Source organism: Bombina bombina, chromosome 7 (genome assembly GCF_027579735.1).
Source record: "Bombina bombina isolate aBomBom1 chromosome 7, aBomBom1.pri, whole genome shotgun sequence".
Taxonomy (NCBI): domain Eukaryota; kingdom Metazoa; phylum Chordata; class Amphibia; order Anura; family Bombinatoridae; genus Bombina; species Bombina bombina.
Window position 1 is genome coordinate 449,528,875 of NC_069505.1, and position 19,153 is coordinate 449,548,027.

The window sequence follows — 19,153 nt, forward strand, 5'->3', positions numbered from 1 at the left end:
CACTTAATCATAGGATGATCAGACAATTCACCTCCTTCCTTTTTGATGGAACCGCAGCCAATCAGCAACACACACACTGATTCTTAGAAAACGGAACCACCATAAAAGGAAAACATTGTTAAAATTATAAAACACAACAATATTGCTGTTCACTGAATAATCAAAATATTAAATTAAATTGTACAATCCAATTCCACTCCCAGTACATACGCAGTGCAATAAGATAACTAATTTACATTTTACCAAAAATATAAATATGTGTTTAAACTATTCTAAATTATACGTTAGCAAGTTTGCAATAACCTATCTTAGTAAAATTTGGCAAAATAAATAAATAAGGTGACCAATAGTTGCGGTTTCCAGAAACGTTTTAAAGATGGAATTCTTAAGTCATAATGATTATATTATACATTATACATACGAACCCATGTACACATGTTAGAAACAAGTAACATCAAATTGCATGGCTTCAGTCTCGCTTTATAAACATATTGTTCTATATTAGATCTGTGCAAATATCAACATAGCAAAGCAAAACAGAGAATTGCTGTTCCAAAAAAAGGAGCCTTTAGTTTAGATGCACAGGTGATCGCAATTCATACACACATGTACAAAGTATAATAAATAAATAAACGGATCCAACCTACCAACATCCGTCTTAATATGTAAATTTACCTTCAGGCAAAAAAATACCCATGTGTATACAAACATTGGGTTGGTCTTTAAAAACTACTCTACAAAATAACTCATGTCCCACTCTCTGTTCATACCTAGGGGCGTTCTGGTTTTAAATGCGTATATTCAATATAATTCCTTTTTCATTAGCTATTTATTTCCTCCCCTGGGTGATAATGTTGCAATGTCTATGATCTTAATTTCCATCTTCAGTTCATTGGTAAAGTGTATACTGTTGAAATGTCTTGCTACACTGTAATCCTTATTATAGTTAATTATGTCTCTCTTATGTTCTCCAAACCTGGACCTAAGACTATGTGTAGTTTGTCCTACATATTGTTCCTTACAGACTTTACATTCTAGAATATATTCTGCGTATTCAGTGCCACAATTACCATAATGTTTTATTTGGTACTCTTTACTAATGACCGTACTTTGGAATGATTCTCCCTTCATGACAAAATTACATGTGCAACAGGCCCTAGTACCACATTCAAAAGTTCCCAATCTTCTCAACCAATTTCCAGTTGAATTGCTGACATTGCAAACTACTAGACTTGGTGAGAGTCTAGTAGCTAGGGTGGGTTACTTTTTTAAAACATACTTGATGTTGTTTAGAATTTGAGCTAAAATATCATCACCCCTAAGTACCGGTAAAATACGTCTTAAAATGTCACAAACTTCTTTAAACTGTACCGAATATTATGTAGAGAAAACCACTGACCGAGCCTTTACACATGAGTTCCGATTTCTCTTATTACTCTATTTCTTTCTTTCTAAATCCATTCCCTTCACCTCATCTAGGGTTCATAGTAATTGATTTTCATTATAACCCCTAGTTTTTAACCTACTTATGAGTTTATTAGCCTGAGCTTAAAAGCACATCTCTGAATTGGTGTTTCATTTTAATCTTAAGAATTGACTCCTAGGAATTGATTCAATCAAATGCGTTGGATGACATGATGAAGCATGTAGAATCGTGTTCCCTGAGGATGGTTTTCGAAATTTGTCAGTGACAATAAGGCCAAGATCCTTTGAGCCCGTTAGTTCCAGATCCAAAAAAAATATTTTGTTAAGAGACATTTCTCCAGTGAATCTCAATTCCAGTTCATTGACATATCTCAATAACTCATCAAAATTAAAGGGATCCTTTACAATAAATATTAGATAATCTATAAATCTATTGTACTGTACGATGTCATTCTGAAAAGGGATTAACATCCTCATAGAGGTAGTTGAGTTCCCACCATCCTACAAATAGATTCGCAAATGAGGGGGCAAATTTGGCCCCCATTGCAGTACCGCAGATCTGTAAGTAATATATTTGATCAAACATGAAAAAAATTATGTTTTAGTAGGAACTCAACCACCTCACACAAGAAGACTTTGAATTCCTCCGAAAAACAGTACCTCTGTCCAGAAAATATTTGATATCTTTAATGCACAATGAGTGTGGTATACTTGAGTATAATGAGGTTGCATCTATTACTATTCATCTGTATCTTTTCTGCCACTTCATATTGTCCAAAATGGCCAAGAAATGGCCAGAATCCCTAAGATAACTGCTCAAATTCTTAACCAATGGCTGCAAAATAGACTCAACCCACTTAGATAACTCAAATAGGGAACCTATTTCATGTTTTTTTAGGATCTTTGTGTATCTTGGGTAATAAATGAAAAATAGGAACTATAGGAAACTCTGGGATCAAGTAATCAACTTCCTCTTCCCTTAGTACACCTTAAGCAACTGCTTAATTTAATAGCTTTTCAATTTTGCCTTTTAATTCCCTCATAGGATTATGTGTTAAACATTTATAGATATTACCATCCTGTAGCTGTCTCTTAGCCTCTTCAAAGTAATCTACTTTGTTCATAACCACGACATTGCCACCCTTATCAGATGACCGGATGACAATGTCCTGGTTATGGCTCAATTCTTCTATAGCTAATCTGTCTTTAGCAATTACATTCTGATGAAAGTTCCTACTCTCATTTTCAAGTTTAATGATTTCCTGTTCAACCCTTTGATGAAAAATATTTTAATGTGTTCCCCTAAAATTAGTCGGATAAAAATCTGACCTCTCTTTTTATAGGTTTAGGTAAATCATCATCATTCAATAAACCCACATTCGTTTCCAAACCCCTTAATTGTTCCAAAGAGCAGCAGTCCTGAAAGTTAAAGTGATACAAGGTATAGCCTAAATCATTATTTAAAATTAAATCCTTAATTTCTGTATCCTCAGGCTTCTCATTGGTGTGGAAAGATCTTTTTAACGCCAATTTTCTCAAAAATTTATTAAAGTCCAACACTGTTTTAAAGGTAGAGAATACATTCATTGGAGCAAAGCCTAGGCCTTTAGATAAGATATTAATATGGTCAGGGCTGAACTGATAGTCTGATAAATTAATAACCGTAAGGACTAGTCCTTCTTGTAACTCCTTTTGGATTTTCTTCTTCTTCCTGCTCTACGGATTTTTTCCTCCTAAAGGGACACCGGTGTTATCAACTTTTGGTCCCACTACTCGTTCTTCAGATTCACTATCCGATGATTCCTGAAACGAGAAAGAGGGGTGGGGAGAAAAAAGAAGCGGAGGAAGATGCATTGCCACTGCTCGCTCCTGAGGAGGCTGAATCAGGATCAGAGGTTTCCCCTTCCATTGATGAGAAAGCCACTCGTCTGCTAGCTTTATTTTTTAAATAGATTTTGGAGCAGAACTTGATGTGGAATCAGTACGGTTCTCTTTTGGTTTTATTATTTTTATGTTGTTGATTTGATCCATCAGCATTTCTTCTCCTATCAAACCTTCTTGGTCTTTTTTGAAATCTTGACCAATCATACACCTTATTCATGTAGTCTTCTTGGTCACAATTTAATTTTTTGCCCTTTCGAGTTGCTAATTCACCATCCAATTTCTTGATCTTAATTCTCATATTTGCTTTTAATCCTGCATAATTCTCATCCGCCTTAAAAGCCTTAAAGGGACATTAAACACTTAGAGATGGTAATATAAAATGATAAATTGTATATAATAAAACAGCTCTGCAATATACTTTCATTATTTATTTTGTCCTCTTTGCCTGTAATTCCATTCTGAAATTGTGAGCTTTTCAGTTCCTGTTAGAAATGGAAGTGCAGAATACTGTTAAATCCAGCACAACCATTGGCTTCACACTCTAATGACCTATTTATAACTGACCCTAATTGGCCACAGCAGAGAAGGTAACACAAGTTACAACATGGCAGCTCCCAGTGTTTTATAGACACTAAAACTTTACACTTATTTTGTCACTTTTTAAACAACTAATGAAACTTTAAAAAATACATCTACATGTTAGTCATGGACTAGTCTTTTAAATCTTTAGTTGCACTGTACATATTTCCTGATGTTAAAAACACTTTATCAAAAAAGCTCTTTCTTTGTTCTAAATTAAAAATCGTTTTATTCAAACTGACATTTTCATCCTCCATGTTGAAATGTGAAAAAAACCATGCAAAGTCCCCTTAAGAACCGCTAAGGGGCCAATTTATTAATGTGCGAGCGGACATGATACGATGTAGCATATCATGTCTGTCACACATCGATAAATGCAGACAGCATGCGCTTTCAGCATTTATCATTGCACAAGCAGTTTTTGTGAACTGCTTGTGCAATGCCCCTTCCTGCAGATTCACATGCCAATCGGCTACTAGCAGGGGGTGTCAATTAGCCCGATCGTATAGTATTGGGCGGATTGAAGACCACAGCCTCAGAGGCAGCGGACAAGTTATGGAGCAGCAGTCTTTAGACCACTGCTTCATAACTTTTGTTTCCGACGAGCCTGAAGGGTCGCACGGGAACAAGGGCCATTCGGCCCTTGTTGAATCTACCCCTATGTGTTTCGGTACCTTTTACCCTGATATCAATATTTTCAGGGCTGTTCAAAAAAGTGAAAATGTGCAAAGCGTGATTCACTCGTAACTTTGTTGCAAAAATAGATCTTGAAAAACATAGATAAACAAATATTCATTACACTGAATAACCACTCCTAATATTTCATAGGTCACAATCCATATACAGTACATGGTTCAGAAGACATAGCGGGTTAAAGACACTTCTGTGCCCAAATGGATAACAATTCACTTCCAATCAACTGACCTTCCGAGCCGAAACGCAACTATTGATCACCTTATTTATTTATTTATTTATTTATTCATTTTGCCAAATTTTACTAAGGTTATTGCAAACTTGCTAATGTATAATTTAGAATAGTTTAAACACATATTTATCTTTTTGGTAAAATGCAAATTAGTTATCTTATTGCACTACGTATGTACTGGGAGTGGAATTTGATTGTAAACGTTTAATTTAATATTTTGATTATTCAGTGAGCAGCAATATTGTTGTGTTTTATGATTTTAACAATGTTTACACTTTTTATGGTGGTTCCGTTTTCTAAGAATTAGCGTGAGTGTTGCTGATTGGCTGCGGTTCCATCAAAAAGGGAAGGAGGTGAATTATCTGATCATACCCCGTCAGGCATGAAACGCATAAGGATAATTTCCTTCTTGATATGGGAAGAGTCCACAGCTGCATTCCTTACTTTTGGGAAATACTGAACCTGGCCACCAGGAGGAGGCAAAGACACCCCAGCGAAAGGCTTAAATACCTCCCCCACTTCTTCATAACCCCAGTCATTCTTTGCCTTTCGTCAAAGGAGGTTGGCAGAGAAGTGTCAGAAGATTTTGGAGTAGTCTCTTATGGAGGGTAGTACTCTTCGAGATGGGACTGGAGTTTTAAGTAGTCCTGTCAGCCTCTCAGTGAGAGCATGGATGAAAGTTAGAGTCCGTAGATGCAGGGAGAGTCTTTCTGCGAAACCATCCCAAATTATATTAACAGCTCCATAAGCAATCAGCATTGACGAGTTTCGCTGCCTGCTTTCTTCACTCAAGTCCATGTCAGGAGCAACTCTACTATCTATCAAACTTGAAGGGCCGTGTTACTGTTCCATGGCATAGATTCTGGTAAGATCGTTTAATTTTTTATACATGTATGATAACGCAAGAAGACACGGTCACAGTGTGACTCCTTTTATCTGTATAGAATCAAGGGTTAATATCTCCTGAGGGGGATTATTAAACAGTGGGGAATAATCTTATATGTTTATTTGATTTTATGCTGCTTTATGTGTGAGATGTTATGGGCTCATAGGCTGTTATGGAATATACAGGTTTCACTTTCACTTTGAGAGCTGTGCAGCTTACAAATTTGGCGCGCTTTTTCTCATAGCAGACGGTCCTGCATGGCATAGTTTTCATTTCCTCTTTCCTGACCTGGTGACTATCAGAGAGAAGTCATAACTCTCTGTACTGTCTGGGTCATAGGAGGTGGTGAGTGCCCCAGCCATTGGGGTATAAGGGTGCTGTTTTTGTGAATAAAATTAGATTGTTTTATTTTTTATAGTTCTCGGTTATTGCACTAGTGACGGAGGATTCTGTTACTTTAGAGGGCACTCCCTCTATTCCTAAAGAGCAATTCCTGTTTATATGGTGAGGAGGCCTTAGATCCGCCCTTTCAACTATGTTCCATATGCCTTGATAATGTATAATTTCAAACATGTTTGATACCACTGAGCCGTCCACCTCTGAGGAGTTGTCGTCCAGCGAGGTGCTTACCCTACAATTCTTCTCTCTCTACACATGCAGTTTCCCGTAGCATTGCTGATTCTCCATCTGGAAAGGGTCTTTTTCCACCAGACATTACTGCGCAGTTCAGACGGCGGTGTCTGTGGCCTTTAATGCTTTACCTCGCCCTGCTAAGCTCAAGCGAAAGGTTACATATTGCACTCCTTCCCAGAGTACATCAGATAATTTATTGGATTTAACTAATAAGTTTATCTGAGGATTAAGTTCTTTCTGAGACTTCAGAGTATGAACATTCTGGATCGGAGTCTGCTGCCTCTAAACCTCCGGCTGCGGAGGTACCAGACTTAAGTTTTAGGAATTTGCACTTTCTTCTAAAGGAAGTTTTGGCGAATTTAGAGGTTCCAGAGGCCAAATTGCCTGATGAACCTTTGATTCCTAAATTGGATAGAGTTTGGGGACAGGGTGGTACCTTATCCTTTCTTGCTCCTGTTAGATGGCGAACATTATTAAGAATGAATGGGACAGGATTGATTTTCTTTTCCCTCTCTTCTTCCTTTAAGAAATTGTTCCCGGTCCTGGACTCTCTTTGGAGTTGATGGGTTCCGTCCCTAAAAGGGATGGCGCTATCTTCACCCCTGCTAAACATACTGCTATCCCACTTGAGGATAGCTCTTTGTTTAAAGAGCCCATGGATAAAAGATGGGAACTCTGTTAAGAAAGATGTTTCAACATACGGGATATTTGTTTCAACCGGCGGCGGCTGTTGCCGCGGTTGCTGGAGAAACTACCTACGGGTGCGACTCCTTATAGGATTTGATTGGGCCTTTTTCCACCAGACGTTACTGCGCAGTTCAGACGGCGGTGTCTGTGGCCTTTAATGCTTTACCTCGCCCTGCTAAGCGCAAGCGAAAGGTAACATATTGCACTCCTTCCCAGAGTACATCAGATAATTTATTGGATTTAACTAATAAGGTTACCTGAGGATTAAGTTCTTTCTGAGACTTCAGAGTATGAACATTCTGGATAGGAGTCTGCTGCCTCTAAACCTCCAACTGGGGAGGAACCAGACTTAAGTTTTAGGAATTTGCGCTTTCTTCTAAAGGAAGTTTTGGCGAATTTAGAGGTTCCAGAGGCCAAATTGCCTGATGAACCTTTGATTCCTAAATTGGATAGAGTTTGGGGACAGGGTGGTACCTTATCCTTTCTTGCTCCTGTTAGATGGCGAACATTATTAAGAATGAATGGGACAGGATTGATTTCCTTTTCCCTCTCTTCTTCCTTTAAGAAATTGTTCCCGGTCCTGGACTCTCTTTGGAGTTGTGGGGTTCCGTCCCTAAAAGGGATGGCGCTATCTTCACCCCTGCTAAACATACTGCTATCCCGCTTGAGGATAGCTCTTTGTTTAAAGAGCCCATGGATAAAAGATGGGAACTCTGTTAAGAAAGATGTTTCAACATACGGGATATTTGTTTCAACCGGCGGCGGCTGTTGCTGCGGTTGCTGGAGAAACTACCTACGGGTGCGACTCCTTATAGGATTTGATCGGGGTGGAGAGGTCCCCTCGAGGTTATTCAGGAAAGAATTACGGCCTTGAGGGTTGCTTATTCTTGTATCTGTGATGCTATTAAGCAAATTATTTGTCTGAATGCTAAGGCTTCAGATTTTCTGCTCAGGCCCGTTGGGCTCTGGCTGACATCATGATCTGCGGATATGACTTCTAAGTCTAGACTTCTTTCACTCCCTTTAAGTATAAGATTTTGTTTAGTCTAGGCCTGGAGTCAATTATCTCCAAGGTCACAGGGGGCAAGGGTGCCCTCCTACTGTAAGAGAATAAGAACTAGTCTAAGGGACCATTTTCTTTCTGATAAAGCCCATTGTCAGCAGTCCTCCGCTAAGCCAGAGCAAACCAAGAGCCGGCTCAGTCCTGGAATAAATCCAAGCAGAGCAAGAAGCCCGCCAAGTCTGTCAGCATGAATGGGCGGTCCCCGGTACTCTTCTGGATCGTGTTGGGGGCAAACTGTCGCTCTTTTCAGTCACTTGGTTCAGGGACGTGCAGGATCCATGGGTCCTGGAGGTCATAGCTCAGGGTTACAAGATAGGGTTCAAGTCTCAGCCACCCAGGGGCAGATTCCTCCTCTCAAACCTGTCTTCCTGACCAGTAAAGAGAGAAGCCTTTCTGGGGTGCATACAGATCTGTCCTCTTAGGAGTTATTGTCCCAGTGCTTATCACAGTGAGAGGTTTGGGAGACTATTCAAACCTTTTCGTTGTCCCAAAGAAGGAGGGAACTTTCCGTCCGATTCTGGACCTAAAGTGCTTTAACAAGTTTTTATATGTCCCCTTGTTCAAGATGGAGACAATAAGTTCCTTTCTTCCCCTTGTTTGAGAAGGTCAGTTCATGACCACGATAGATCTAAAGGATGCTCTCTTCATGTACCAATCCTCAAGTACCACTTTCAGTTCCTAAGGTTTGCGTTCCTGGACCAGCACTTCCAGTTTATTGCACTTCCGTTGGGTCTAGCTATGGCTGCAAGAATCTTTTCGAAGCGTGGACCATTCGGAATCTCTCCTCTGTCTTCTTCGATCCCATGGATGGAAGATATATCTAGAGAGAGTTCTCTTATATCAAGTACCAGGGTAGAAGTCCCGGGTACTATAATAGACTCCATAGACATAAGAATATTTCTAACAGACCAGAGATGTTGCAAGCTAGCTTCAACATGTCTTGCCCTCCAGACCTCCTTAAGGCCATCTGTGGCTCAGTGTATGGAGGTGATTGGTCTCATGGTGTCCAGCATGGACATCATTCCCTTTGCCCGGTTTCACATCAGACTGTTGCAACTGCGCATTCTGAAGCAGTGGAACGGCGATCATTTGGATCTGTCTCAACAGATTTCTCTGGACAACTGATCAAGGGAATCGCTCTCTATGTGATTTTGTCAGGATCTCTTGTCCCAAGGGACATCTGTCTTAAGACCATCCAGGGTGATTGTGACTACGTTTACGAGTCTGTCAGAATGTGGAGCTATTTGAGGTGCCAGGAAGGCACAGGGCCTATGGACTCAGGAGGAAAGCTCCCTCTCAATCTCATTTTGGAACTTCAGGCAATATACTATGCTCTGAAGGCTTGGCCTCTGCTGGGTTTGTCCCAGTTTATCAGATTCCAATCAGACAATATTATCTTGGTGGCTTACATCAACCATCAGGGTGGAACGAGAAGCTCCCTAGCTATGAGGGAAGTATCTTGGATTCAGGAGTGGGCGGAGACCCACATCTGTTTGCTGTCAGCGATCCACATTCCGGGTGTGGACAACTGGGAAGCGGATTTCCTCAGCAGACAATCCTTTCATCCGGCGGAATAGTCTCTCCATCCCGAAGTGTTTGCGGAGATTTACAAAAGGAAGATCTTATGACGTCTCAATACCAGGCTACCCAGCTTTGGGTCGAGGTACAAGGATCCTCAGGCGGAGCTAACCGATGCATTAGCGGTGCCTTGGAAGTTCAATCTAATTTATCTTTTCCGTCCGTTTACCACTACTACTTTCTCGTGTAGTGGCTTGAATCAAGCAAGAGCAGGCGTCAGTGATACTGATTGCTCCGTCTTGGTCGCAAAGGATATGGTTCACGGATCTAGTGGGGATGTCCTCATCTCCTCCGTAGAAGTTACCTTGTTGCAGGGATCTGCTGACCAAGGTCTCTTTGTTCATCAATGTCTAGATTCTATGAGGCTGACTGCGTGGAGATTGTACTCTTAGTCCTAGCCAAGAGAGGGGTTTCTGAGAGAGTTATTTTTACTCTTATTCAAGCTTGTAAGCTGGTTGTTCGTCGTATCTATCATAAGGTGTGGAGGACCTTATTCTGTTTTCCAGGATGAACTGGAGAAGGGCTTTTCTGCAAGTCCCCTGATGGACAGATTTCGGCCCTGTCTGTGTTACTGCACAAGAGGTTCGCTAAGCTTCCAGATGTGCAGTCATTTGTTAAGACTCTGCTAGGATCAGACCTGTGTTTAGATCTATTGCAGTATCTGTGATTGCTGCCTTGCAATGCGTCCCTCCTTATCTGGCTTTCCATGCTGATAAGGCTGTTCATCGAACCAAGTTAGGTTTTCTTCCTAAGGTTGTGTCAATTTGCATCATCAATCAAGAGATTGTGGTTCCTTTTTTTGTCCTAATCCTTCTTCGTCGAAGGAACGTTTTCAACGTAATTATGGATGTGGTTTGTGCCTTGAAGTCCTATCTTCATGCCACGAAGGAATTTAGACAAACTTCTTTCTCTGTTTGTTCTCTTTTCCGGGAAGCGTGGGGGTCAGAGGACCTCTTCGACTTCCTTATCTTTTTTGCTGAGGAGTGTCATCCGTTTAGCATAGAGACAGCGGGACATAAGTCTCCTCTGAGGATGACGGCTCATTCTACTAGAGCAGTGGTTTCCTCTTGGACCTTCAAAAATGAGGCCTCTATGGATCAGATTTGTAAGGTATCTACCTGGTCCTCCTTACATACTTTTTCCATACTTTACAAGTTGATGTTTTTGCTTCTGCTGAAGCAGCCTTCGGGAGAAAGGTTTTGCAGGCTGTGATGCCCTCAGATTAAGGTCTGCCTCTCTCTTTTCCCTCCCCTTAGCATTCTGTGTACTCTAGAGCTTTGGTATATGTTTCCCAAAAGTATGGAATGCAACTGTGGACGCTTCCCCTATTAAAAAGGAAAACTTAAATTATGCTTACCAGATAATTTCCTTTCCTTCTGTATGGGAAGAGTCCACAGCTCCAGCCCGTGTTCTCCGATGGGCGGCCCTACATTTAAATTTTTTCTTCTGGCACCTTTTTCACCCTGATATTTCTCCTACTGTTCCTTGTTCCCTCGGCAGAATGACTGGGGTTATGAGGAAGTGGGGGGAGGTATTTAAGCCTTTGGCTGGGGTGTCTTTGCCTCCTTCTGGTGGCCAGGCACAGTATTTCCCAAAAGTAAGGAATGCAGCTGTGGGCTCTTCCCATACAGAAGGAAAGGAAATGATCTGGTAAGCATTATTTAAGTTTTTTTGTCCTCTAGTGTTGGTGTGTATTTTGTATTTTTAACTGATTATGCATTAAAGTTTTGGATTTTATTATTTTTTCACTTCCCCTAGGGTGCTGCCTTTTCTTCCTTAATCTCTTTATTACCCATTCCCCAGTTTTGCATAACAAACACAGTTATATTAATATACTTTTTACCTCTGTGATTACCTTGTATCTAAGCCTCTGCAGACTGCTCCTTATCTCAGTTATATTAATATACTTTTTACCTCTGTGATTACCCCGTATCTAAGCCTCTGCAGACTGCTCCTTATCTCAGTTATATTAATATACTTTTTACCTCTGTGATTACCTTGTATCTAAGCCTCTGCAGACTGCTCCTTATCTCAGTTATATTAATATACTTTTTACCTTTGTGATTACCTTGTATCTAAGCCTCTGCAGACTGCTCCTTATCTCAGTTATATTAATATACTTTTTACCTCTGTGATTACCTTGTATCTAACCCTCTGCAGACTGCCCCTTATCTCAGTTATATTAATATACTTTTTACCTCTGTGATTACCTTGTATCTAAGCCTCTGCAGACTGCTCCTTATCTCAGTTATATTAATAAACTTTTTACCTCTGTGATTACCTTGTATCTAAGCCTCTGCAGACTGCTTATTATCTCAGTTATATTAATACACTTTTTACCTCTGTGATTACCCTGTATCTAAGCCTCTGCAGACTGCTTCTTATCTCAGTAATATTAATATACTTTTTACCTCTGTAATTACCTTGTATCTAAGCCTCTGCACACTGCCCCTTATCTCAGTTATATTAATATACTTTTTACCTCTGTGATTACCTTGTATCTAAGCCTCTGCACACTGCTCCTTATCTCAGTTATATTAATACACTTTTCACCTTTGTAATTACCTTGTATCTAAACCTCTGCAGACTACATCCTTATTTCAGTTCTTTTGATAGTCTTGCATTTTAGCCAATAGGTGTTGACTCCTAGGTAACTCCACGGGAGTGAGCACAATGTTATCTATATGGCACACATTAACTAACGCCCTCTAGCTGTAAAAAAAACATTTCAAAATGCACTGAGATAAGAGGCAGCCTTCAACAGCTTAGAAATTAGCATATGAGCCTACCTAGGTTTAGCTTTCAACAAAGAATAGCAAGAGAACAAAGCAAAGTTGATGATAAAAGTTAGAGTTGTTAAGTTAATTAGAGTTGTTAAAAATTGCTGCACTATCTAAATCATATTAATTGTGACTAGACTGTCCCTTTAACTACATTTGAGCTAAATAGCAGCACAAAAGTGTGCTACTATAGATTTCAGTAGGGCATGCTTGTAATTGGCTGCAGTACCAGCCTGCAAAAAATACAGCACCCTGCTAGGCAGACGAGAGGCGCTTACGGGAACTAAATATAACGTACAGTGGAAAAAAATGACCCATACCTTTTTATTTTTACTTTTACACAGTATATTTACTGAAACTATTATCACTGTTATAAACTTTATTATCACTTTATTTTTCCAATGTAGAAAGTATACATGCAAGTCTTATGGTTATGTAGAAATACACTTTTACTGAAATGTGCTGGGGAATGTGACATTATACAATGTCAGGGCACAGTGACTCCCTTTACTGACCCATCTGACCCTGTGTGTATTTCCTACCTTCTGTCTGTGTCTCTGCATATTCTCAGTAACATTATCACACAGCAGCACTCACCAGCTGAGCGGAGAGTTGACACTGCTGGGGAATGTGACATTATACAGTGTCAGGGCACAGTGACTCCCTTTACTGACCCATCTGACCCTGTGTGTATTTCCTGCCTTCTGTCTGTGTCTCTGCATGTTCTCAGTAACATTATCACACAGCAGCAATCACCAGCTGAGCGGAGAGGTGACACTGCTGAGGAATGTGACATTATACAGTGTCAGGGCACAGTGACTCCCTTTACTGACCCTGTGTGTATTTCCTACCTTCTGTCTGTGTCTCTGCATGTTCTCAGTAACATTATCACACAGCAGCAGTCACCGGCTGAGCGGAGAGGTGACACTGCTGGGGAATGTGACATTATACAGTGTCAGGGCACAGTGACTCCCTTTACTGACCCATCTGACCCTGTGTGTATTTCCTACCTTCTGTCTGTGTCTCTGCATGTTCTCAGTAACATTATCACACAGCAGCATTCACTGGCTGAGCGGAGAGGTGACACTGCTGGGTAATGTGAGATTATACAGTGTCAGGGCACAGTGACTCCCTTTACTGACCCATCTGACCCTGTGTGTATTTCCTACCTTCTGTCTGTGTCTCTGCATGTTCTCAGTAACATTATCACACAGCAGCACTCACCGGCTGAGCGGAGAGGTGACACTGCTGGGGAATGTGACATTATACAGTGTCAGGCCACAGTGACTCCCTTTACTGACCCATCTGACCCTGTGTGTATTTCCTACCTTCTGTCTGTGTCTCTGCATGTTCTCCGTAACATTATCACACAGCAGCATTCACCGGCTGAGCGGAGAGGTGACACTGCTGGGGAATGTGACATTATACAGTGTCAGGGCACAGTGACTCCCTTTACTGACCCTGTGTGTATTTCCTACCTTCTGTCTGTGTCTCTGCATGTTCTCAGTAACATTATCACACAGCAGCATTCACCGGCTGAGCGGAGAGGTGACACTGCTGGGGAATGTGACATTATACAGTGTCAGGGCACAGTGACTCCCTTTACTGACCCATCTGACCCTGTGTGTATTTCCTACCTTCTGTCTGTGTCTCTGCATGTTTTCAGTAACATTATCACACAGCAGTACTCACTGTCTGAGCGGAAAGGTGACACTGCTGGGGAATGTGACATTATACAGTGTCAGGGCACAGTGACTCCCTTTACTGACCCATCTGACCCTGTGTGTATTTCCTACCTTCTGTCTGTGTCTCTGCATGTTCTCAGTAACATTATCACACAGCAGCATTCACCGGCTGAGCGGAGAGCTGACACTGCTGGGGAATGTGACATTATACAGTGTCAGGGCACAGTGACTCCCTTTACTGACCCTTTGTGTATTTCCTACCTTCTGTCTGTGTCTCTGCATGTTCTCAGTAACATTATAACACAGCAGCATTCACTGGCTGAGCGGAGAGGTGAGCACTGCTGGGGAATGTGACATTATACAGTGTCAGGGCACAGTGACTCCCTTTACTGACCCATCTGACCCTGTGTGTATTTCCTACCTTCTGTCTGTGTCTCTGCATGTTCTCAGTAACATTATCACATAGCAGCAGTCACCGGTTGAGCGGAGAGGTGACACTGCTGGGGAATGTGACATTATACAGTGTCAGGGCACAGTGACTCCCTTTACTGACCCATCTGACCCTGTGTGTATTTCCTACCTTCTGTCTGTGTCTCTGCATGTTCTCAGTAACATTATCACACAGCAGTACTCACTGTCTGAGCGGAAAGGTGACACTGCTGGGGAATGTGACATTATACAGTGTCAGGGCACAGTGACTCCCTTTACTGACCCATCTGACCCTGTGTGTATTTCCTACCTTCTGTCTGTGTCTCTGCATGTTCTCAGTAACATTATCACACAGCAGCATTCACCGGCTGAGCGGAGAGCTGACACTGCTGGGGAATGTGAGATTATACAGTGTCAGGGCACAGTGACTCCCTTTACTGACCCTTTGTGTATTTCCTACCTTCTGTCTGTGTCTCTGCATGTTCTCAGTAACATTATAACACAGCAGCATTCACTGGCTGAGCGGAGAGGTGACATTGCTGGGTAATGTGACATTATACAGTGTCAGGGCACAGTGACTCCCTTTACTGACCCATCTGACCCTGTGTGTATTTCCTACCTTCTGTCTGTGTCTCTGCATGTTCTCCGTAACATTATCACACAGCAGCAGTCACCGGTTGAGCGGAGAGGTGACACTGCTGGGAAATGTGACATTATACAGTGTCAGGGCACAGTGACTCCCTTTACTGACCCATCTGACCCTGTGTGTATTTCCTACCTTCTGTCTGTGTCTCTGCATGTTCTCAGTAACATTATCACACAGCAGCATTCACCGGCTGAGCGGAGAGGTGACACTGCTGGGAAATGTGACATTATACAGTGTCAGGCCACAGTGACTCCCTTTACTGACCCATCTGACCCTGTGTGTATTTCCTACCTTCTGTCTGTGTCTCTGCATGTTCTCAGTAACATTATCACACAGCAGCATTCACCGGCTGAGCGGAGAGGTGGCACTGCTGGGGAATGTGACATTATACAGTGTCAGGGCACAGTGACTCCCTTTACTGACCCATCTGACCCTGTGTGTATTTCCTACCTTCTGTCTATCGCTGCATGTTCTCAATAACGTTATCACACAGCAGCAGTCACCGGCTGAGCGGAGAGGTGACACTGCTGGGTAATGTGACATTATACAGTGTCAGGGCACAGTGACTCCCTTTACTCACCCTGTGTGTATTTCCTACCTATTGTCTGTGTCTCTGCATGTTCTCAGTAACATTATCAAGTCAAGAATACTTTATTAGCATGTCATTATTACATGTGTTGCCAAAGTAATATGTTACAAGAAAACAGATCAATAACAATTTATAAAGTAGGTGTATAGTGGGTAAATATGATAGTTCATTTAAACTTATTGGGGGTTCTGGTGATGTGACAGTCTGCTACATATTTTGCTACTATCCTTGTAGCTTTGTTGTTTTCTCATAAGAGTACACATAGTCTTTCTTGTTCCGACATCTGTGGGAAAGTCTGTTATTTCTTTCATTATTTTTGGGAAGTATTTATCCCTTAAGGGTTTGTATCTTGTACAGTACAAGAGGAAGTGCGCTTCAGTCTCTATGTCCCCATTGTCACACTGTGCACATTGTCTGGCTGCCCTGGGTCTCCATTTTGCCTGATATCTGCCAGTCTCTATTTCCAGCTGGTGGTCAGAGATTCTGTATTTATTGAGTATTTGTCTGTGCTTTACGTTGGTGACACTTGTGAGATACTCAGCTAGTTTGTACTCTCTCTGTAGAGACCTGTAACACTCCCTCTTGTTCTGTTACCCAGTCTGTTCCTCCCAGTGCCCAGTGTACCTCTTCTTCAGAGCTGTGTGTAAGGTGTTTAGTGACACATGTGAGATACTCAGCTAGTCTGTACTCTCTCTGTAGAGACCTGTAACACTCCCTCTTGTTCTGTTACCCAGTCTGTTCCTCCCAGTGCCCAGTGTACCTCTTCTTCAGAGCTGTGTGTAAGGTGTTTAGTGACACATGTGAGATACTCAGCTAGTCTGTACTCTCTCTGTAGTGACCTGTAACACTCCCTCATGTTCTGTTACCCTATCTGTTCCCCCCAGTGCCCAGTGTACCTCTTCTTCAGAGCTGTTTGTAAGGTGTTTAGTGACACTCTCTCATGGGCTGTGCTTTTGCTGATGTGGTTTTGCAGGTCTTATGTATATTCTCTAAATGATTTTGATGCTGAGTCACAGAGTGCTTGGTGGTAAAGTGTACTTGTGTCACTATTTGTGAGGTGACGCCAGAATTTGTACACCCGTTTTTGCATTGGTAGCAACAATGGGAATCTTCCCAGCTCTGCTCTGCACCCATTGTTAGGGGCGCTCCTGTGTACCCACAGTGCATATTTACAGAATTGGAGATGTTCAATTTCTGTGAGAGTTTTGTCCCATTCTCGGTAGTTCTGTGTCAGTGTTGGACCCCAGACCTCACAGCCATACAGCAGGATTGGTACAATGGTGCTTTCAAATACCTTAAGTAACAGTTCTGTAGGAGGGTTTAGACTGGCTAGCAGCTTCTTTATTGCATGGAAGGCTCTAAGGGCTTTTTCTTGCAGTGTTTTGATGGCCAGTTTAAAGCTTCCTGATGCACTCAGTGTAAGCCCAAGTTAGGTATAATTTAATGAGTGCTCTACCTCTTTAGAGAACAATAGGAATTTGAGTTTTTGCTGGAGATTTTTGGGCTTTTTCTGGAAAATCATGATTTCTCCTACATTGGTGTGTCCGGTCCACGGCTTCATCCTTACTTGTGGGATATTCTCTTCCCCTACAGGAAATGGCAAAGAGAGCACACAGCAAGAGCTGTCCATATAGCCCCCCCTCTGGCTCCGCCCCCCAGTCATTCTCTTTGCCGCTCTGAACAAGTAGCATCTCCACGGGGATGGTAAAGAGTATGTGGTGTTAGTTGTAGTTTTATTTCTTCTATCAAGAGTTTGTTATTTTAAAATAGTGCCGGTTTGTACTATTTACTCTACAACAGAAAGTGATGAAGAGTTCTGTTAAAAGAGGAGTATGATTTTAGCACTAGTAACTAAAATCCATTGCTGTTCCCACACAGGACTGTTGAAACCAGAGAACTTCAGTTGGGGGGAACAGTTTGCAGACTTTTCTGCTCCAGGTATGACCAGTCTATTTTCTAACAAGACATAGTAATGCTAGAAGACTGTCAGTTTTCCCTTATGGGATCGGTAAGCCATTTTCTTAGACTCATAACAGAATTAAGGCTTATAAAATGGGCTCTATGCTGGTTGACACTATTGTGGGCTAAATCGATTGGTTTATATCATATTTATATGTCATTTAGAGTGTTTTGTGTATTTGAAAACACTTTTGGGAACGTTTTTATTTCGCCTGGCAGTTGTTTAGACGCCTAATCTAGTCAGGAAGGCCCCTTCACTCTGGTATGCAGAGGGAGGAGGCCTCATTTTCGCGCCTCAGTTGCGCAGTTACTTCCAGAGGCAGTGCATGCAACTTCATGTGAGAGGGTCCTGTGGCTAAAAAACGGACTCAGGAAGGCTTATTTCTGTGGTGAATAACCCCTAAGGAAGGTAAAAGCCGCAGCAAAGTCTGTGGCAGGGACTGTAGTGTGTTTAAATTGGTAAATTGAACAAATAGCTCCGGTTTGCTCATTTAAGGGTTTAGAGACTTGAAATTTGGTGTGCAATACTTTCAAAGCATTAAGACACTGGGGAGTACATTTTGTAAAGATCGGATATTTCCTTCATAGTTTTTCAAACATTCAGAAATAAAGTGTGCTCTTTTTATTATTTAAAGAGACAGTAACGGTTTTGTTTAAAAACGTTTTTATTGCATTAATAGCCTGCCAAATTCTGTCTAACATGTACCTTCAGATAGCATATGTTCTGTGTGTATGGAGGCCAAGGTGGATCCCCCTTTAAATGTATGTACAAATTGTGCCATGGCGTCCAAACAAAGTAAGGACAGTACTGTCACATTTAATAAGGTTGCCCAAGATGATTCTTCAAATGAAGGTAGTGGGGATAGCTCATCATCCTCTCCTTCTGTGTCAACACCAGTTTTGCCCGCGCAGGCGATACCTAGTACATCTAGCGCGCCAATGCTTGTTACTATGCAGCAATTAACTGCAGTAATGGATAATTCTATAGCAAATCTTTTATCCAAACTGCCAGCATTTCCCAGAAAGCGTGATTGCTCAGTTTTAAACACAGAGGATGAGCAAGTTGGCGCTGACGATAATTTATCTGTTTTACCCTCACATCAATCTGAATTGGCAGTGAGGGAGGGTCTGTCTGAGGGAGAAATTTCTGATTCAGGAAAAGTTTCTCAGCAGGCAGAACCTGATATCATGGCATTTACATTTAAGTTAGAACATCTCCGCGTCCTGCTTAAGGAGGTGCTAACTACTCTTGATGATTGTGACTCTTTGGTGATTCCAGAGAAGTTGTGCAAAATGGACAAATTCTTAGAGATCCCTGTGCACGCTGATGCCTTTCCGATACCCAAGAGGGTGGCGGACATAGTGACTAAGGAGTGGGAGAAGCCAGGTATACCTTTTGTTCCAC

At 41.6% G+C, this 19,153-nt stretch overlaps 1 protein-coding gene across 1 annotated transcript in view; it reads left to right on the forward strand.

Annotated features, from left to right (window-relative positions):
* Nucleotides 1–19,153, forward strand: part of LOC128666683 (gastrula zinc finger protein XlCGF48.2-like) — a 150,792-nt gene that overhangs the window by 12,956 nt on the left and 118,683 nt on the right. The gene's annotated exons all lie outside the window — the stretch shown is intronic.